General features: G+C 38.0%; 1 pseudogene; it reads left to right on the forward strand.

Moving 5' to 3' along the window:
* The first annotated feature begins 4457 nt into the window (after positions 1–4457).
* On the forward strand, positions 4458–23196 carry LOC122144253 (annotated as a pseudogene).
* Positions 23197–23482: the final 286 nt, after the last annotated feature.

Here is a 23482-nt window from a genome sequence, read left to right on the forward strand (position 1 = left end):
TGTACAAACTACTTTCTCTTTCCCCTTACCCAGACCCAACCCTTAAACCTACCACAACAGAAAACTTTATGCTTTTCCACATTTTTAGATTTAGATTTTAGAATTGATATCTTACAAACCTGGCATTGTATATTACCAATATTATTGGCTCTTTAACATATTGCTTTGTTCCTGCAGTGTTCTTTCTAAAGTTTGCTTTGGATAATAGCATCTGCTAAATGCATAATGATTTGACATAATTGCCATTGCCATAATTGTGTGTGTGTGTGTGTTGTGTGTATTTGTGATTCCCTTTTTGGGCTTACCATTACCACATGTAGTACAAAACATCTTCCGTATAATTTGCGCAAGCCGCTAATATAATTCTAACAGATTTTAATGTGATTGAGGGCTTGTATCAGAGTACACATGGGACTGTGCTAATTGTTGCCATGAGTATTTATCAGATAAATGTGAGCCAACAGTCTCCCCAGCTGGTGCGGGCTTGTCGACTGTGGGATTGCCTGAGAAATGTGTGTTTGTTAGATCACACTGACTTTGTTTGTGGGGACTAAAGGAGTCAGCAGAGATTCATGAGTAGTAGCAACCATGTTTAGAATTAGAACATGCTTAATGTTGTTGCACCTGCAAAATATATGGTGCATTAATGTGTATGCAAAGCCACAGTCCTAACTGCTATAAAGTAATGTTGTGATCATATTGTGGTTTTCAAAATAAGGACATTCTAGCTTTTCACACCCTTTTCTTATCCAATGACCTTTTACTTTTTTTTAATGGTCAGTAAGTAAAAAAACAAAATCGTTCATTATTCATAAAGCCTAAGGTATCATAGTTTATATGCAAATTTCTAATGACCAATACTACATGCATTCTGTCATCTGACCGATAGTTTTTTTTTAAATTTTTGTTATTATCAAGTAGTTCTAAAAACAATTTCTATGAAGAAAATATTAGGGCTGTGTATCACCAGCAAAGTCACAATACGATATGTGTCACGATACAGAGGCCGTGATATGATGCATATCACGATACAGGACTGCACTGAATTTCACCTCAGAAGAATTTAGTAAAACAGTTGTTTATTAAACACTGCATACTATAGGGCTGTTGCTAACTATTGGCAGGACAGGCACTTGACCTCTGCATTATGAAGGGCCTCCATAACTGTACCACAGTAGCCAATAGATAATGGCATATGTTTCATGTTTACATTGTGCACTCCCCACAGTTACAATATTCTGATTGTTTGCATCTTGTATTCAAGCCCATAAATAATAATGTACTCATTCTAATAAATTTATATTGTAATATACTCATTCTAATATATTAAAATCATAGGTAACACTTTATTTTAGGGTCTCTTAACTAGTTGCTTATTATATTACTAGAATATTATCCATTTATGAGTAGTAATTAAAAAACATATTAATGCCTTATTCTACATGACCTTATTCTACAATCCCTAATCCTACCCAATACCTAAACTTAACAATTACCTTACTAACTATTAATAAGCAGCACATTAGGAATTTATTGAGGGAAAAGTCATAGTTAATAGTGAATAAGTGTTCCCTATTGTAGTGTTACCATATCATCTTAACATTGCAGGTAGGTTATCATTGCACAAATCAACACACTCTTTTTAGCGCTGCCCTGCAATTTTATCAAGCTTAATCGCCGAAAAGCTACATTATCTTTCTCAACAAGGAGCTGGTAACATCATCGTTTCTAAAGCAATTAAAGCCACTGGTTCACTGTTAATAGAGAAACACGGCAAAACGGATTTGTGCTTTGTCCTTTATTTGCCAAAGTCAGATGAGCACCAGCTTTGAACATGTGGATTCTGCTTCAAGCGGATCACATCAGGATAAAATCTTTTTTGTTTTGTTTTGTTTTGTTTTTTTGGTGAATTTGTTACTTCGTTTCGTTTGGGCACTGGACAGTACAGTACAGCTTTGGTTTCTTGCTTCTTCCAGATCTACCACAGTTAAACGTATCATGTTTTCCAGGCCTGGTGAGTTTTGTAACGCTGATGAGGTTCATAATCACAGCAGTGTGTGCAGAACAGAGTCTGACACCTGAACCGCATCTTGCTCTCCTTGTCTCCTACTGTTCCCGGTGAGCAATTTAGCCTGGGAGCCTCTTGACACACATACATTCTTGATCCAGCAGCTTCTTCTTATGCTCACACACACTCCTTTCCATTACCGAGGATGTGAGTGAAAGAGAATGCTCTATCAGTCTGTCTGCCCAGCCGAGCGATCCATCATTTATATGGATGGAGACAGGCAAGGTGGAGTTCTGTCCTCTACAGTTTGAGCTCTCCCCTTCTGCTACTGTACATCTGTTTGCTCTCTCTGCCACCCTCTCTGGCTCGTCCTTCACTTTTGCCCTTTTTTTCATCATAAACCTTGGAGAATTAGCAGGACCAATGTTGTCTGGTTTTTCTGCTTTCCCTCTTTTCACTCTCAGTTTGTCCTCTCTTTGTTACTTTTCTTTTCTCACACCTTGTTTACCAGCCCCTTTACTTTTCTCACTCCTGCCTTATTTTTACTCTTCTTTCCCTTCTGTATCTATTTCTACTCTCTCACTTCAATTTTTTACCTCTATCTATCTCTCCAAATTTTGCCTAGAGGAAGAGGTATATCATTCCCCCCCCACCCCATTTTAATAAAAGTGAGGATGTATTCTTGGAAAATATGAAATATTAATTCATGATGTGTATTAATAATGCATTATTAATATCCTGTGATTGGCAGAGGTCTTCTGTGGAAATTTATCAATTTACCTGGATTATTTTAGGTTATATCCTGAAGGAAAGGGGATCAGTGGAACACCTTTCGCAGGATGACATACATTGTGTTCTTTTTTATATTTGCGTAATTAATAACACAATCTCCCATTAAAGTTAAAAAGGGTAAATTGAACAAGGAAAATAATGAGATTATTATGTTATGTTTTGCAAATATTAACCTAATTTACTGAAATTGCAGGTTCAAGAGTAAAATGTAACAGGAAAGAAAATTAATGAGAATCTGTGCAATGCTCTATTTCAAGGGTTTCACATTATAGTTTATTCTTAAATTCACCCTCACCAAGCAGGTCTTTTATATATTTACTATCAGAACTTTCTCAATGCAGTTGGTTGACTGGAGCAAATTTCCTGAAAGTACACAATTTAATATCTGCCATCTTTAATCACAGGAGCTGATTAAAAATCACAGTTTAGAGTCAATCACCAAAGCCATAATGACATGTAAATAAGCATCTGTAGGAAAATGACATCATGACTGTGCTGATTGGCTGACAGCACCACAACATTGCGCATAGTCCCAAAATATGTGTGTGTGAAAGGCAGCAAATAAAAATATAAAAGTCCTTTAGAACCTTCTAAAAAACAGTGGGCACTGGCAAAACATCTACTAAAATATAATATTGATGGATTATCAAGTAAAGAATCAATTGAATATATCAGACCTGTTTAAATTATAATCAACAGGGCTAAATCAATTTTATCACAGATGCAGTTTTTAATCCAATCCAAATCCTGATGCTAGGTGGTAATTGCTAATCTACTCCAGAACCTTTGTCTGACTGAAATACATTTTTTTTGTTCATAAATATTACATCATATGTGTAAATTGGTGCTGTTTCAAATAATGTTTGACCATTACGTTCAATGCTAATGATGTTTCTGGAACTATTTCTCTTTTAGAAATTACTTCACTCAAAAATAATCTTTCTGTCAGTATTTGCTCAATCTCATTTAGTTTCTTTCTTCTGCCCCAAAAACACACACACAAAAAATATTGTGATTAAGAATTTCTGAGGTCCCAAACAACCAATGGACTTTCAAAAAATAGAGACCCTTTTTTCATCTTTTTTTTTCACCTATGAAATAAATACAATACAAGTCTAGCACAACATGAGGGGTAAATGATAACAGAATTAAAACTTTTGTGGTGTAAATCACCCCTTTGATGGTCTACCTGCCATTTGCATGGTTGTAAAAACACTTGTATCTGTTGTTGTTTAATAGCCCCTTCTGGAAATTTCCTCATGGCTAGCGGAGCTTTATACCTGTTTTGTTCACTAAATATTGTTATAAATTTGTTATATTTCCTGTATTTCTTGTTTTTTCTTTTTAATTTTTAATATTTCCTGTATTTCCTTGAATCAGATCCCCTTTCAGTTTCCTGCCTGAGGTGCTTATTTGAATATCTGTGTAATGGTGTGGGTGGGAATAAAAAGGTTCATATGTCTTTGTTGTAGCTGACAAGCACCAAAGGGACCACTCAGAGGCAAGTCTTTCTGGGAGGGAGCTCAAACATGACTGGCTTTAGTTAACAGCTGGAAGAGAACTATCTGCAAAGAGAGAGAGAGAAGGAGAGGGGGGGCGAGCGAGGTAGGAAGGGAGGGAGATAAGAGAATGAAGTGCTGAAAGGAGAAGAGAAAGGATGAATGGAACAGGACCACATCATGGGTTTGATGTGAGAGGCATGCATCATCAGTCGCTCATTCTCCAGCTCTGGTTGTTCGGAGTGACTGGAAACAGAAAAACTCTTCCAGATAAGCGGTAATGTATATAAACACAAACATAAACAGAGTTTGATGTTCTACACTGTTGAATGAGTCTTGTTGCTGAAGCCACTAGACTTAACATTTTTTAAAATGCGTTGATATGGGAACGAAGCAATGCATAAGGTTGCATGTTTTGTGTGTTATGTGATGTTTTGTTTAAACCAGGGCAGCTGTGAGCATGCAAGGATGAGACATCAGTGTGTTCCAGTCTCTCATGTGCTCTCGTTCTTTCTTTTTCTCTTATTGTAAATGCAGCTGTAAAGTTGCCTCCTCTATGCTGAATTACAATCCATCTGCTCAAAGGAGCCTTAAGCATCCGTTTGTACAACAACCATCAACAGGATCGGGGAAAACGTAAGGCTCTTGAAGGTGACTGTTGAACATGTTTTTCGGGGGGATCTCAAACTGGAACATTTTGGGTTGCGCAGAATTGGAGTGCCAATGCTTCATATGGACTATGGGTTCCACAAATTAATTGATGTTGTGTTTGAAAAAAAACGTCTGTTAATGGCCCCTGAAATGGGTCACAACTGCTGAACTCAGGTCCTCCGGGATATCAACTGAGATTTCAAAAGACAAAAGTCAGCGCGCGAACATGGCTCATGGAGCAGAAGGTGTCTGCTCAGGGTAATGCGGTTCTGAAAACTCTAGGGATTGCAATGGTAGTGAAGACAGAAGAATAACGGTCAGACCCTTTGACCGCTGAGCATCTTGTCCCAGCAAGAACTGGGTGGCCACTTTTGCTTTCTCTTGGTGTGTAATTATTACGGCCTTGATGGGCCCGTAACATCCTGGTCATCATGGCGGTGAGCCTTGGAACGGAGAAAAGTTACCAGAATGCCCACTAACTTACTTCTTGAGGTTCTTTAGCAATTACAGGAAATGCTTATGGGATATCCTTGTAATGCCAGTAGCCATGGTGACAATCCTCTATGAGTGCAGGTTTTCTTTACTTATTTTTACATATGTATTCATCATACATGCATTACATTTACAGTACAACACAATGGCCACAGTCTATGGCGGGGCAAGGCATTTCACCAACGTAGCTGTTAAAATACATAGTTTTGCGAATTTATCCAGCCTCAACACCATGAACATCATGCTAATTGGGGTTTTTGCACTGGAGGAACCTGTTCATATTCACTAGAACTATCTGGCGGAAGTTGCCGCTTTTTGGTTTGTGTCGCACTCAAAAACTAGGAACCGCCAGGAACTACGAACAGTTTTAGTTCTACCACGAACTTCAGTCTTTGGGGGGAACTAAATTAGCTCCTACCTTCGGATAAGGGTCTAAACAGTTGTCTATAGGAACTATCAGTGATCTAAGTGTATGCTGATTGGCAAACGCATTAGAAACAGCCATGGACTAAAACCACCATTTTTATAAAAGCCATATACATTTTTTTCAAAAAACAGCAATAACGGCATCCATTTCCTGTTGTTCTGCAGGGTTTGTGTACTTTCTCGAAGCCTTGATGATAACAAAGAATCAATTCAGATTTTTATGCTCTTTTAATCACACAAATTGTGCGTTTACATTCCAGCTCTGAAAAAACGTTGATTACGAAACCCACGACACACAACAAAAACAGCTCAAGATCACGGCCACAATCCGCCATTCACCTGGTTGCTGACATCTTTGTTAATGGGTGGGAATAACCGACGTCGCTTTGTGTTAATGCTAGTGGGGTTTAAGGTTTATTTTAGAAGGGATACAGACTGGCATCTTTTTGCGGCATGGGCACATTGCACATAATATAGTTGTCAGTTATGTCACACTGTAGAATTTATTGTAAATTCATATTATTGTAAGGGGTAGATTTAGGGTTGGAGAAGTGTTAGACCCTATAAAAAACACAATCTAATAGGTAGAAAATTGAAATTTTATTGTTAGTTTTCAGGCCGAATACCTTGGAGGACATGACCCTGCTGTGGCTAGTTTCCTAGAACTACGCAATGACGAAAGCCTCTATAGTGATAATAACGCGAGTCTTCTATATAAGGGAATATAAATATGCAGTCTTTCCAACTTCCATCATAGCTTGTTAAGGCCATAAAAACATTGTAAACATACGCATGATATGAACAAGGACACCAGGTGGTTTACAATGAGAACCATCACGGAAACTGGGGACCCCGGGACCCCCATGGGGGCCCACAAGGTGGTGCTAAGGACCGAAGCGTGAAACGAAGGTTATTAGGGCTGTCAAAGTTATGTGTAACCTTTTTTAATTAAATATTTTACCAAATACTTGTTTTGATATTATATCTCCTCTTTTGCTCTTGGAAATTAATCAGGACTATTCAACCAAAGAAAAACCCTATAGTTTTCGTGAATTAAATAATGAGTCGATCTAGTATGTGAAAATATATGACAGATATCTTTATATTTTTATGTGTTACACCAAGTTTATTGATTAGTCCCTTGACCAGCATAAAAGTCTTAAAAAGCTCTGATTTCAGTAACTTTTACTTCATATACGTTTTTTTTTTTTGTTTGTTTTTTTGGGTAGAGTCAATTCAGCCGATAAACATTTATCCTCTTGACCTAATGACCCTGTCATTGTAAGTCTTTTTTGACTGTAAATGTCAATATTTTCTTTGTTTGCACAACCACTAGGGGGAAAAGTTCATAATTATTTTCGGACATAATCACCAACCTGACGTTACCTACGACAGATAATACCTTATTGTGTGCTTTTCTGTGGTTCTTGTCATCTATCTGCCACATCTGCTGTCGTATAGACATGAAAATGTGTTCAGCAAGTTAGAACTTTCCTTTTAATCTGCGTCTGGGGTCATTCCCAGGATTTTTTATTTGAGCTCTTTTTACTGGAATGCAGCACTCGTCAGACGCCTCCAGTGGAATTTCTTCCCGTTCAAACAGGTAGACTGTCCACCTTTTTCCGTAAACGGTCAAACGTTTTTGTCTCGCGTCGCTAACAGTTCTGTCATCATCTGTGAAAATGGATACCCTCGCCATTTCCCCCTTTTTCCTGAAACACAATATACAGTAGGCCTCCATAACCTAGAGCTGGAAGGTGATTTATTTCGGCGCATAATGAGTGTGTGTTGGGACGTCTGGTGTAGGCCTAAATTAGCCTGCTTGTACTAAAGCATGGGGAGCAGGAAATCCCTACTTTCCTACTACTTAAAGCGCTCTGATGAGGAATTTAATTATGCAGTAACGATGCTGTGATTGGTTCCTACTCTGGTGTTTGTGCATCACAAACGGTGTTATGACTTCTCTATTTTGATGTCCCTGAATAGTTTGGAACCAAGCGAGAATATAAAACATGCCACCTTCTGGTTCTATCAGAGATACGTGTTGTTGGTGTTTATGACGCTGGCCTTACCTAAATGACCGGTACAGACAGAATTACGAAAACGCAGGAACTAAATTTATTTAACTCCTCTTCTCCTTCTTTTATTAGTGGAGTTTGTCCATTTAGAGCTCAGAATTGTCCATGAAAAACCTAGGACCAAAACAAAGTCCCACCAAAAGGCAAAAAACATTGTTTTTAAATCAAAACATGCAATCACGCAACACAGAAACTTTCATTTTGAGTGACCACAGTACTGGTATCATCTTTTGCTCCCTCGAAGCGTTTTTATTCCCACATCTATGATGTAATGTTATTATATAACTGAGTAAGAGTAATTTATATAGACTCCTATGTGAAAAACAGGGTTGTGATACCTAGATAACGCTCCAAGCACTAAGAAACAGCTCTCTATATTTTATCTGTACCAGTTGTGAGATTCTGGGAGATTCTGTTGACTTTCCAGTTCGAAGCACACCAATGAGTGTGAAGGATGCTGCTGATGATTACCACTGTCTGTGTCTGCACCCGAGAGTCTTCTACTCTCTCATGCACTCACATTCCTTTGGGTTCAGACCCAAAAGGAATCAAATACTGAGACACAGCGCCTTCGAAAACATATCTGTTTCTTTGTGATTCAGCAAAAATATAAAGCTGAAGCTTGTGAAATACAACACTTTGTTTTGCCAAGACTAATGGGTATCCACTTTATTCAAGATACATTATTATTGATGATACTGAAACATAAAGAAGCGGAAAAGATTGAAAGTTCAGATTAACATGATGTATTACACTCCAAAAAGCGGTTAATGGCCATGTAAAACAATTTTGGGTTCCCAAAAGAACCAATCAGTAAACAATAATCTAAAGAACCTTTTGTGCAATGGAAAGGTTCTGCATGGAACCATTAATAAAGAATCTTTATTTTTAAGGGTGTAGAACAGTTTTGTGTCAGTAATTCTTAAACATTACAGACATTGCTTCTGTTATAATGCAAAATTCCATTTAACAAGGTTATATATAATACATTTCTATTATATATGATTTTCTCTGAGGTCCACTTTTGTTGGCCAAAACCCACACTTTACAAAAAACTGATTGAAAATTTTTCATTACCATTTTGCTGCTGTTCACTGTGACTTCCTGTCAACTCAGCTTTGCCATCAGTGGAATAAATTACATTAGAAAAAAAATATACTGTATTAACATATAAATATACAACAGTTATTTCTAAAACTGTAAAAATGTCACAAAATCTTTATATGTGGTTTTGACAGTGTGAACGACTTTTCCTTGCTTACATTGCTCCATGGAATTCCAGAAAAATATTTAATATTATAGAACTGTATATAAAATGTAGCCTATATATAAATATAAATATTTAAAAAAAAGAAAACATTCTCTGACTGTAACCAAAAACACACAAGTAACATACTTGTACAAGAATGTGACACTTTTTGTGTCTTTGATATGTTAGGTTACACCTGGCCCCTTCCCTGGGCCCTATGTCCAATCTGGATCTACCGGAAATGTTTCTCTTCTTCCAGTCCGCCTCCATCATGCAACCCTTTGTTACCATCTCTCTGGACCGAATACATCGCCATCCGTAACCCCAATTCCACCACAGCCGCTCGAACTCTCTAACCAGAGCCCGTGTCAAAATTATAGCAGCCTGGACCATCTCTGTGGGTAAGTTTCTAGATGCACGAGAAAGGAAATTGCTTTCCAGCTCAAATTCTGAAATGCTAAACAACTGAGACTTCATCTATTAGCACTGGCATGCCCAAATCATAGCTCCAAGCTATCTTCTCACTCTGATTTTTGTCTCCATCTGGTCTCAAGTTATCTCCATGCCTGTCCCAGTCCTCGGCCTGCACGGACCACACCAAAGTCGTCCGGGAATGAAAGCTGCCAACGGACGGACAAACAATTTCGTTTTGATTGGCTCTGTTTGTGGCGTTCTATCATCCCCCCGCTCATCATCATGGTTGTCACCTACATCTCACCATCAGTTGCTCTTCATAAGTGAAGCGACTTTGTTGCCCTGTGACCAACCTCATGCATGCGGCCAAAAATGGTCATCCACTATTGGACTTCCTCCCACGATGGCTCACTGTCCTCTGAGCGTCTCTTCTCGCGTCTCGTCTCTCTGTCGCGATGGGGCTTCCAGAGGGTCCGGCCGTCGCTCCATACAGTCCCATCAACAATGAGCAGAAGGCATCTAAAGTGGCTAGGTGTGGTCTTCCTTCTTCTTTGTGATCATGTGGTGTCCATTTTTCGTGACAACACCGTGATGGCGAGGGCCCGTGGTGTGTGGGTTTCGGCATGTGATGAGATTTAGTGGGGGGGACTGTAAACATGAATGTGTTTGTTTGGGTGGGTTATCTGTCATCAGCGGTCAACCCTTTCATCTACACGCTCTTCAATAAGACTTACCGTGCTGCTTTTTTTGCCCCGGTACCTGCGATGCCGCTACCGGTGAGGAGAGGAGGCCTCTGCAGCTGATACTGGGTCAACACCATCCCCTCCTCTGGCGTACAGCTCCTCTGGGCTTCCCCTGAAGGTGGGAGGAACTCATTAAAGAGAAGGGCAGAGGGCACGCCGGGTCTGGGGAGCTTCTCCCAACACAGACAGACCAAACTCTGGAAACACACAAAACCTGGAAAACAAGCAGGAATGGGAAAGAGGTAGTAAGCCATTTGTGAGACTCCAGAGGGTTTTTAATTATGGTTCACGTCAACAGACCTTAGAGACCGTCTCTTTGTAGGTGTAAAAGCTTGAAAAATGGAAAGTCCTTTTATTTTTATGTGTACCCACCTGTGCAGCACAGCACAGTCAGCAGATCAGACTACCTACGGGCTCACCGCCAAAAGAGAAGACAGATGCTTTTAATAAAGCAAATAATGTTTTACAAACTACACTCTCTTTGTGGGACTCAAATCACCACATTATGTTTATTTTGTGCTACAAGATTTGTAACATACATGCTATAGACTGATTATTTACACAAATATCTCATGAAAAATAGGGGAAGCACCACTTTTATGAATTAGAGGGGATACTCCCACAGAAAAATGAAAAATCTATCATCATTTGAGAGAGTCCATATAATGCAAGTGAATAAGATGCTTCAAAAATCATGCAAAAAGCAAACACAAAACTTAGTTGATAAATCAGTCTTTTTAAACTTCAAACTTCACTTCTGACCAACTGTCGGCATGAACATTAGCATGTTGTGAAAGTCACACAGAAGTGACAGTCTTCTGTGCTTCCACATCACTTTTCGAGTGAGTTTCGCAACGTTCATTACATAATGCATTACACAAGGTGTGAACTCATATTTGCCAGAAGTGATGGTTTATAGTTTAAGACAGTTTAAAACATATTTATCATTTTTTCTCACACACCTATTGTTTATATTTTCATAAGACCATTGATTCCTCCACTGATTACAGCTTAAAGTCCTGTCCACACTTGCATTATATGGGCTCTCAGAGATGGTTTATTTTGCTAAATTCTGTTTTGATTTATATCTGATTAAGGAAAGTTCATACATCTGGAAATGCTATGATGTATTGTGACTAAATGATGACAGAAGATTATCCTTCTGAACTGATGCCAAAATATTATATATATATATATATATATATATATATATATATTATATATATATATATAGTATATATATATAATATATATATATATTGCAATTTATCTTGCATCAGCAGAGAGAGAATAGTTTCATGTGCAATTAATTTATTAATATTATAGATTGTATTGTGAAGACCTGTATATAATATCTGGGTAGACTTAAATACAACGTCTTACAAGGGAAGATTTTTGTTGCTTTCTTTATAGACATATGGATTTTATGGTCTGTTTAAAATGGATGGGGGGGGGGGGGACTATGGGCAATGAAAACTTTTAGCAAACCATATTTCCACTCATGAATCATTACATGCCATTCTGAAATATTGAAAAATGCAAATGCAGACCAATGGGTGGCCATTAACAGACCAAAACTTAGGACACTGAGGACTGTTAAATTAAAGTGTCTAAAAACTATTTGACTTTTAGGTCCTGCCAGACATGCAACAAAACCATTTTGTTCTCAGCAGATTTTCTAGGCCATAGCAAGGCGGTTCTAGGGGTTGTGTGACTTGTGTCATTAACCTTAGAGACAAAATAGTTTGACATATCTGGCCAGATTTTTTTAAATGACTGCATAATTATATTCCTTTCCATATGTAGGTAAAAACCAGTGCTTGTGCCCAGCAGGTAGGTTGCATTTTGGCATTGTAGTGGTTTTTCTGTGGATGCTGATGTCATTGGTAATTAAAGACAATTGAAAGTTCATGACAGTCATGTGACTGTGATGTAAGAGGTCAGACTATCTGCTGTTTATTGAAACAAAGCAACATCATGAACGTGTGCTTCTCTGAAGGCAATATATGAAGATCCTCCTGGTGTACCGTATGGGTAAGATCTGGCAGAGTACTGAATCTCTAGATTTAAAAAGGACAACCCCTAGAGCCTGAAATACTGTAGGTTTCACAATGTTTCTTAGTGTCAGAGTTACTGGTTAAATTCTTGTTTAAACCCTAACAGACACACTCTGAGAACACTTTACAAAAATTACAGTGGTGTTTTGTTTATCACCAGAAATTGGTATCAGATTATACATAACATGGTATCACACACTCTGTAGATTACCACTATTCATATAGCTTACCAAGTGGCATGTCTGCTTTACATAGTACTCTAAAAAAACTTTAAGGAATTACATACAGGACTTTTATTTACCGTATTAATGCTGTTGAATCAGGGGTCGTGTCAACAACGCTGCTGTAAATGAGCATGTCCAACTCTTCGGTGGGTAGTTAAAGCTTTGCACGCATGCGCCCTAGTGGAAAACACAAACTACTACACCTGCATCATGTCTAAATAGTTTTTTCACTTCGTCGTCGCTGGTGGCACTTTGTTATTCTGCTTCAATATTACCGTGCTGTACTGATCGCTATAATGATGTCGCTGCCAACAGCATTACAAGCTTGATGTTTTGTTCTCTTAAAAAACACCCACTAAAAAAACTTAAGCACTTTCCCACTACACACAGTTGGTTACTCTACAGAATGGCCCATTATGGTCTAAAGGATAATTTCATCGAGGCCAACTTTGAAAACCAATTTTAGGATGTATACAGATGTATCTATGTCAAATCTAGGATTAATCAGATAGGCCGGTCCCATCAAATAGAAAGGACCACTTATAAGTCCCTATAGATGAATGGGGTAGTCATTTGGGGTAATAAAAAAGCCCCTTTTGTTTTTAGAAAAAGCCAAGGGGTGATAAGGCCCCAAAAACATGGTTAGGTTTGGCAAAATGAAGAAACAACCTCCAAAAGACATGTCCATTCTACAGGTTATGCCTATTTGTAGGGAATAGATTTGTGGGAATGATACTAACAGTAGACTATATAAACACACTAACTGATCCCAATCACAATGCAGATTAATTTGTGAAATATTTCTGTAGGCTAATGTTTGCAGATCCAAAATGACTGAAATAAACTGAATTAATTTAAGTTAGTATTCACTTAAACGTTGAAGCCTGCCTATATATTTCAAAAAGTAGCCTATTTTTATATTGATACAAATTATCAACTATTACCCCTTTACAATAATATGCCTATTGGGTTGTGCCCCATGGGATTTTGTTGGGGGGGGGGGGGAAGAAGAAAAGCAAAGCAAAAATAAAGTAGGACTTGGCTACCATGTTATTTTTAAATATAAGGTAGGGCTAAATCTGATCATGATTTAGATTTTTAATTGGTCTCATTTAGTTTCAAGGTTTCAAGTGGGTTGTCCCTCGTCTGGCCAATTGGGGGGTCCAGTGTAAAGGTTTTTTTTTTTTTTTTTTTTTGTATTTTTTTGGAAGCCTGACTGAGATGAATTTACACTGGAAACTCAGAGGAAGAAGAAGTCATTATAGCCGTGTGCTTTGCTCGAGCTGATTTTATAACCGTTATTGTTTTAAGTTTTTGCGATCCGGTAAAACACTCATTTTCAGTCTAATCATGGACATATTAATTTGATGCGGAAAAAAGTTTGTGCCCGGGCGGTTGACGAGTGCAAAAAATCCCACCGCGGCCAGATTGACCACGCGGAGCGCAACACCTTGCGGAGATTTAAAATGCGCGGCGGACTCGTCACGCAACGGGACAGTTTCTTTCACTTCACCACCAGCGATATTTCCACGAAACTAGAGATTTTTAGTTTTAGATTGTTGGGCTAGGAAGGGTAACTCTAAAAACTCAAGGTTGTGGGGTCTAGTGGACCCAAAACCGGGTAACAAAGCGTTAAACTCAGTCATTTTAGTAATCTGTGGCCAAGTTGATCTCAACGTCGCCTGAGAACTGGGAACAGTCAGTGGGTGGAGAAGCTCTGCATGGAAGGACCGGATGCGGGCCGGACCGGTGCGTTGGTCCTTTCTCAACAAACAGTAAAGATGGGGACCAAATAAGGTTAGTTTGGAAATTATAAACCATTTGAACAGGACGCAGGGACAATTTTCGATTAAGATAGAAATTGTGGTTCACAATAAGGAGATGTAAAAGTAAAAAACAACTAATAATTAATAATAATAAGAAGAATAATAATATTGTGTTTGTTGCATTCTACCACAATTACTATTCCTGTATTATACTGTAATACAGACATTGTCCAGGGAAATTTTGATGTACGTAAGCTAACACCTTTCATGAATTTCATTTATGCTAAAAAAAATGTCAGTAGTGCTCTAGAAGTACAATGTCTTGTTATTTTGGGTCCTTGTATAGTGAAACGCCTAGATGGTTTTTGTGATGGTAGAAACAAAAAGTTAAAAAAGAAACACAGCATTTTATTCAAAATAGTAATCTTATGTATGATACACCCCACCGTTTCAACAACGTTTGCCCTCCCCAAGTACATTTCTTTCTTCTTTGTTCCCCCGAAGAAATTTAAACTTTTAATAACCGACAATGTGATAACAATAATAAAAAAATATGATGATTAATCGACTCATGTTGCTAGAAAATATTGCAATTTGTAATAACAAGCTTTTCTTTGTGTTAAGCAAAGACATCCCACGAAAGTTATCACACAAGGCTTATTCTGATCCGATTCTGACATGTTGAAAAACATATTCAAGCAAAGCACAAACGTTTCCAATAGTGCACTAAATCAGCATTATTATAATGATTGCTGAAGGCATCATTGTGGACACTGAAGGCTGGCATAAGGTTTTTATAAAAAAAAATCATCTTTGCTCCACAGTGATATTAAATATATTTAAACTATATTGAAAATCAGAAAAAACTTTATTTAAGTTTTTTTCTGTAGGTTTGACAAATAAAAACACAGGGCGACTTGATAAGACATAAGTGACTTCTTTACAAACATTAAAATTCCTGACTTAATCACCAAAAAATTTTTTTTTTTGTTGAACCAGTCAAGTGGATAAAATATATGCCATTTTTGTCTTTTATATGTAATGCCAGGGTGTGGATTAATCTAGTTTACACAACACAACACACCACACACAACACACACACACCACACACACACACACAGAGGTAGATACCTATTTGAATGAGGCATTAACTAAAGGACCTTTTTAAATCGATATCTTTTAGTCAGGTTGCATATCAACATTCAATGACATTGATATAAATCCTACTTGCAAGTAAAAAATGAATGGACAAACAATAATTGCCACTGTAAAACGTGTTGTGATTATTCTGGCCAAAGGAAAACATTTAGCGCTTTAAGTAAAGCCCTGGTTAATATGAGATAGTAAGTGGTCTAAACACTAATGTAAAGTTAAAGAAGCAAATAAAAAATTCTTCTTTGGAATCCAAAGTGATCAACACTTAATAGTGCAAAAGTCATTAGTATTAAAATAGCAGGAGTACATTCCAAGTTCTTTGTGACTGTTTCAGGGGGTACAAACCTGTTTACGAATCTGCTCATGGATGCTGTGTAATGGGAAAAAGATGTGCTATACTTTCTGTGTGTGCGTTGACAACGTTGGCTTCTTTGAGTCCCTCAGATGTATTGGGTTTTCCCTGCAGTGCCTATGTGTGTTCCACTAACCCATAAATGTTGAATAAAACTGATTGAAGGTAGTAGCATATGTTAATAAATTGATGTTACGCTACAGTATAATTTCACAAAGGAGTATGCTCCCATTTATCATTTTATTGCTATTTTTTTTTTTTCTATTTGTTTAGGAAGAGATGGAAGTTTCTCCGGGAAAAAAAAACTGGGCACCTGAAAACATGCGTTTGATTAATCTCTGCCTATGAACCAATTGTGGCGCGCGATGGGACTTATTGCAAATTGGGGCCAACACTCGCAGTTCAAGGGAGCGGGGTGAGGTGGAAGATCTCCGGGGCAGGGAATGGACAGGTCACTAATGTGTACGAATCTATGACGAGGCGGATTGGAAGGTTCTTGGAAGGTGGTTCTGTCTTGTGTTGCTTCAGTCACGATGGTCTCGGCAGAGATAAAGACCGCCTCTAAGCTGAGTTTAAACCACCTGATAATAAATAAAAAGAATTGGTAAAAAAACACCCAGGAGGTTTGCGGAAAAAGTACATAATCGAGGGCATATGGGGTTTGGCTGCTTCACTTCTGGCCTTGCAGAGGTTCAATGGCATCCTCGGTGGCTGCCGGGGCGCGTCTGAGGTAACGTTAGGCGTAGAAGGAATGCAATTGTGGGTCTGTGGTGAAGAAGCATTAACAGAAACCCTGTCGGGAGTGGTAAGTGTAAAACTCTGTTTTTGTTTCACTGGAAAAAAGGAAGTGTGGACCTTAGATTCAACCCATCGCTGCTTACCCTGGAGACAGATTAAGGGCTCTATTAGAGGAGATTCCATCGCTGGGCATTTTATGGTTTCCATTCCTGGTTGGAATTCTAGATTGAATTCTGCCAGTATTCCACCCCAGGACTGTCCCCTATCCGAATAGAGAGGAATTGACCATGTAACTCGTGTGTTTCAAAGTACATAGAGTGGAAATGGTGTCCCAGAGAGCTGGAGCTATGTGCCATAAACGGTGAACTTACAGCTTTATAAAGAAGGGAAATTATAACATTTGACTCCACAAGCTTTGACTAGTCCAGGAAGAACTGCGGGCGGCAATTGAGGATCTGGGATTTGAAGCGTGGCTGGACTCAAGGTTTGTGAATACATATTTTCAGAATACATACCCTCTCACTACAGTGAAGTATTCTTTCTCGCAGCGAGCGTCGACCACATGAAAACTGACTACTCTATATGTACGTCTGAGGAAGGTGAACACATAACAGGCTTTAATGTTCTTACTAAAATAGCAAAATAGCTATATTGAAAACTCTTTGAAACAATTGCCTTAGAATGTATTTTATTTTTACTAATGTTTTACTTATGGAACAACAAAACTCGGGGCTTTAATATTTCGCCTGACTGTTAAATCTCAAGTAGATGGCTCCACCAAATTGGCAAAAAAATCGTTTTATCTTGTCTATGACAGTTGGGGCTTCTCCTCTGGGGGGGGGAACAGGCCGGGGAAGCGCGGCCCGCAAAAATCTCCTCCCAGCACACAGCTCTACAACAAATGGTTTCCTTGGTTACCACACAGGTTTGCCATTCTAGAATAACATGAAGTGGTGGTCTTGATATATGGCTCAAAACCCAGACATGGCAACCTTTTAAAAGGGGACGTGTGGGAGAGTTAATCGGTTAAAAGAGGCTAGTTGGGTCGCGGCAGACCACTCTGCCGCTCTCGGCTCGTTCGAAAATGTTCATAAAATTCTTAACTGTGGATCCGAATAAACGTGAAGCCAAAAAGAACATATTACTGTAAAAATATAACTGGTGCATTCCTCAGTTATGTTTCAGCACTAAAATGTCTTCACAGTTTTTTTTTTCTCTCATTCAAAAGATTCTGGAGTTTATGATGTTTCTATATCAAGGCAGTTCATGTGTCAAGTAGATCTGAAACAAAGCCACACATCCGCAAATCTTCATCCATTTGAAAACCCAGAGACAACCCCTGTGGCTCAGAGGACAGAGAGACACACAAATGTTTCCATTCATGTGACCAGGGATGACCTGTGCTTTCCTGTGTAGCCAACATTGAGAAAAATCTGTTGGAAAAACAAAGGTAAATGGCATTCAGGATTAAGTAATGTTTTAAGTAGCCCTCAAGCATTTTTATAATCCAAATGTCCATATATGTTAGCAGAGCGGTCGTGGTTTGATTTTCATGTGTTGAGTATTGTTCTTTATTGTATTAAATCTCGCAGTACTTTGTTGCTCTGATGGCATGGTAAGGCAGAGGTGAAGTTTGTTCCAGGGCTTTTGGACCCCGCACAGATCGTCCAAGCTCATCTCATCGCTTAGGGTTTGGTGCCTCAAGTTGATGGAAGAGAATACAGTCCAGAATGGTGTCTTGGAATCTTTCTGTGAGTGTCTGGATGCATTTGTGGGTGTTTATGTAACTACTAAAAACAACTAAAAAATAAGCACTGTTCTTCTTGTCTTTAGGGATTTTATAAGGTGATATGTTCTGTCCTTATCGCGTTTTTTTTGGTATTTGTGCTGTGCTATTGGTCATCTCTTTTTGTAATTAATACTTTAAGGTTTTCTCAAAAATGGTCTTTACCACCACATTATAAGTAAATTTATTACTATGGGTTTTTTTATCCCAGGTATAATCTGCCAAATTCTCTTTCCCCCAGTACCATGGTATTCAACACAATTTGCTATTTTTTTAAGTAAAAAAATGCACTGCTTGAATTGGAAAACTGCCCTGTATTTAGGAGACACATGCCTGTATTTAGATACATGATCTCTACATAAGGCAATGCCATTTTTATATATTGGGAATTAGACAAAACACCCCAGTAAAAAAAAGAGAACCCTTTAATTTTGTTTTTTGTCCTCTTTCCCGGTGGGAAGAGAGCTGAAATGGAAATCCTTATGAAGGTCTAAAGTAGAATTCAACAAAAAAAATGGTTTGATGAGCTTTGTTTCAGTCTTGTGGGATTTCAGTCTTGACACACGATAATTCATCATTACCTGTCCACCGGTTGACATGTGCTTCCTGTGTCCATAACATCGAAAGCAAACTTATGAGGACAAAAGGGGAATACTACTGGAAGCCTCTGTCGTGCTTTGGCGACAAACAAAGCTCATTGTGAAGTTTGACCCGGTATTTGATTGGCTCTAGAGATATCGTCCGAAATCATGGAGGGTAAAAATTATATTTATATGTTTAAGAGATCGGATGAATGTTTAATTAGGTTTTTAAATATCATTGTTGCTTTTCTTATTCGTTCAGGTTGATGTATCTGTTCTTTCTCTGTTCTGCAAGGGTTTGGGTTTTGGTGTTGTGGGGTGGCTTAACCAAAAAATGACAGGACTGAACTAACACACTAGACCACCAACAGGAAATTCCGGCAGCAGTATCTTTTTTAAATAGTAACCTCACTCCACTTCTGTGTGTGTGCTGTGTGTCAGAGAGTGAGTGTAAGTATTTGTATTACCTATAGTTACGAGGTGTAACACTGCTCTATTACCCCTCAACAGATGGAAGCATTCCATTTCTGTTCAGCCCTGGTGCTTTTGGGGATCCCGGGTGTGACGGGTCTGATGACCCGTTACATGATGGGAATGGTATGACGCAGTCAAACACAAGGAACATGGTGGTTCTCACATGCCTGTGGACCAGAAACATCCTAAATGGTCTCCTCTCACGCATTAACTTGGCCTTCGCTCCTGCTTTGGCACACCTGTTCAGGTACTCTTCACTCCGGTTATAGAAGAAGTTGAGTCTTCTCATTCCATTAATAAATTGCCTAAGTTATGTGGGCATAGAAGGTTCTCATAACAAAATTTCAACAGAATATATTCAAAGACTACAGTGTGCACAATAATCGTTTTTTCATGTGTTTTATGCAGGTAGTTTTTGTTACTCTGAAGTAGGATTTAGTGTAGTATCGCTTATTAGTAGGTTATGTAATTTCTAAAAAAACAAAAAAAGATGATTAAGAAGAATATAAATATATAAGAATACAATGTTTATTTATTCCTGTGATGCCAAAGCTAAAATTTTTGGCATCATTATCCAGTCTTAAGTGTCATATGATCCTCAGAATCTTCTAATATGCTGATTTGCTGCTCAAGCAACATATTTTTTGGAAACCACTGATACTTTTTTTTTTTAAGGATTCTTTGATGAATAGAACATTCCAAAGAATAGCATTATTATACATGTGCCTTAATACAGCAGTTTGCCAGGGAAAAATGCATTCCACACAAAGCCTTGGTACAAAAATTGGTTGAGTAAATGATTCAATGACTCATTAGTTTCATTCCAGAATGAATCTGCAATTGATTAATATTTAGTGATTTAGATTTTAGTGTCCATTTACTGTGCTATTTTATATTAGAATATGTTTTTACTGTGTACTAATTAGATCCATTGAACGCATACAAATAGTTTGAATGACAAACCACGCGACTAACTGTATAATATATATTTCTCTCTTTTTTTTCTTGATCTCCGTTATTATCATTCAGATTTGTAGGTTGCGTATTTCATTCAGGACATACAAGCGTACGGGTCGCTAAGACATGGTGTCGCCTACATGGATGGTGGTACCATAGTTCTTGGCGACCACCACTTGCATACATGTATCTTTGCCAATTCCTAGTGCCTGATCGTAGCCATGATTGAAGTTTGAGCCAAACAGAGTCCTCTGACTCTCATTTTCTTTGACACACTCCTCCGATGCTTTTTGTGTTTTCATCGCACTAGGACGCTCGGCTGGAGCATGTTACGCTCGAAGGAAAGAACGACACAAATACTCAAAAATATGCAGTAGGAACTGCGCTTATGGCGCAGTCGCAATGAGCTCCGTCTCCCTCTCTTTTATTAGTTTTCGTCAAGACACGTGACAAAACGAAGTTTTCGAACATAAGTTTTTTTTAAAATGCATTATCAATAACTGAGAGTGTGAAAGCAACATCTGGGTTGATGTTTGAAAACATGTTACAAGTGCTTAAACTTTTTATCCATTAGTTTACATCAAAGTAGGGAAACATCATGGTGTATCAGCCTAAATATGTTAATGGTAGAGTAAATAGGCATTTTGAAATATTAACAGTGCAGCTTTTTCTTGAAAGAAGACATTATAGCATATTATAATATCCACTATCTTGATATGTCCCATACAGTCTATTTAATAGCAAGCGTGAGAAGCAATATATCAACAGCACTACTGTGCATCATTATAATGGAAATAGTTAGTTCATACAAGCAGAAGCAGTGGTTTATGACCATGATGTTTACCTACTGTATGACTGCTGCTGTGATCTCTCTGTCATGCATTCATTGACATGCTCATGTGACAGAGCTATCATAGGTTATAAAAATTCCTGAAATATGAATTGCTCTTTGAAGGTCGAGGAGCTTCCTCAAGCTGCTCTGAACACTGTAACAATAACAGCCACCAAAATATACAGCAACTTGGCTTTGATAATACACGTTTTTTTTATAGTTTCAAGTATGTATAGCATCTTTTATAGTAAAAAAGTTAGAATCATAGCTACATATTAGTAGCTAAAGTATATAAAGGTTATTATGTATGGCCATTAAGGTGAGGTGTTTTATCTGAAAATAGATTTTAACCTTTACTGTACCACAAACCGGCCAATTAAAACAATGAATTTCAAATAATGAGGCAGCCGTCTTAGTAAACAAAAAAACAAGTGCTCATAAGGCCAAACTGTGTCTGCGGGCTTGCCATTTTTAAGTCTTGCCTGGATGAGAAAAACTGGATTTTTGCTTTTATTTTGTCCTTGTAGAGTCAAAACACTGAGCTCAGAGCTCTGGCTAAACGGATGTCTACTTCACGTCAGCCACAGATGCCACTATAGTGTCCCTGGGCAGAGAAAACACCATCATCAGAGTTCACTTCACCCTATACAGAAGTCATTATATGAGCTTTTAGTTAGAAACTAGCTATTTTCATGCGGGTGCGCAACAAGCTCATAGTGAACTAATAATTCGATTTTGCTTTTGTGCGATATGCACAAAATAATTGACAGGCAGGACATGGCAGAAAGCATTTCTGACCAAAATAGCACTACTTCTCACTGACCTCCTTATTTTCTGTGTACAGAGGGCTGTCACAGAGACAAAAACAGCTCTGACTTTCCCAGGACACTTATTTCTAATGACATCTTGCCAGATATTAGGGGACATTGTACATTGTATGTGCATATTCCAAGCAAATTACAAATATAATAAAAAATCCCTTTACAACATTTTTGATTATTATCGAAACAAGATTTAAGCATTGCATTTTTAAACGAGATTCAAAAATGTTATTTATAAATGAAAAACGAATACAAGCCAAAAGTATTATTTACACTATATTTTTTTACACAAAGTAAAGAAGTTTTTAATAGTTTTTGGAAGAAGTCCTTCTTTTTTTGCAAAGGCATGCATATTATTTTTGATAGAAAATACAGTGAAAAACTGTAATTATTGTGAAACTAGTAAAACCAATTTCCAATACTCAGACTATATGCTGATGTTGTGCTCAAGGAACTTTTTTTAATGATTATTACAAATGTTCTTTTACTGTCACTTTTGCGGTACATTAGAATGATATCATCTCAAAAAATCTCTACTGAATCCTGAATAGGTGGGAGTATCATATGTGATTAATTGTACATAAAATAAGGAGGAAGTTACAGGTCATTTGAGACATTTTTACGTTGCAGCTAAATAGTTTGTAAAGCTGCTTTCAAACATCCACAATAAAACGGACTTCATATATGCAATATAACTAGAAATATATATTTTTCAAATTTACCTCATGTACAAATAATTGTTAAGAGTGCAAAGAGAAACAAAAATACACAAGAAACGGCATTAGCGCAGACTGAACAGATGGGATGGCACTTCAGTTGTTGACGCTCTGCATAGAATTTTTCGGCTCTCAAAGGAGGCAGGATTGAGCACCCTGGCATAAATAAAATTTCATTAGATCTATCAGAACCTCAGAACTCTGAAGGTGTTGATTGATGTGTGTGCTGCGTTGCTCAAGGCTTAACTGTCAGTTTGCTGTCATGTGTCAGAGAAGAGCGGGTTTCTGTGGAGCTGGTGCAGAGAGGAGACGTGGTAAGGTGGCACCAGGGGGGAAGTTCCCTGTTGACGGCAAGGTCATTGAAGGCACGTCTATGGCAGTATGAGCTCCCTTATCCCCTGGTTAAGACTTTGACGCAGTCAGCGGGGTTTGTGTGGTTTAGGATGTTAAATCTGGTCTACATTTGTAATAGTGTCATAGTACAATACTTTAGGTATTTCCGAGTGCTTTACCTGAAAAGGGGAAGACTGCAAAATGTCATGTTGGTTTTCATTGTCAAGGCAAAGTGTGCCATCTTAAGCTGGGATAGGAAAAAGAGTAAAAAATTAATCTTAATCACAAATCATCTTTATTGAAGAGTTACATTTTTTCATTTAGAGTGGTTTCTCGGG

Source organism: Cyprinus carpio, unplaced genomic scaffold (assembly GCF_018340385.1).
Source record: "Cyprinus carpio isolate SPL01 unplaced genomic scaffold, ASM1834038v1 S000006625, whole genome shotgun sequence".
In the NCBI taxonomy this organism is placed as follows: domain Eukaryota; kingdom Metazoa; phylum Chordata; class Actinopteri; order Cypriniformes; family Cyprinidae; genus Cyprinus; species Cyprinus carpio.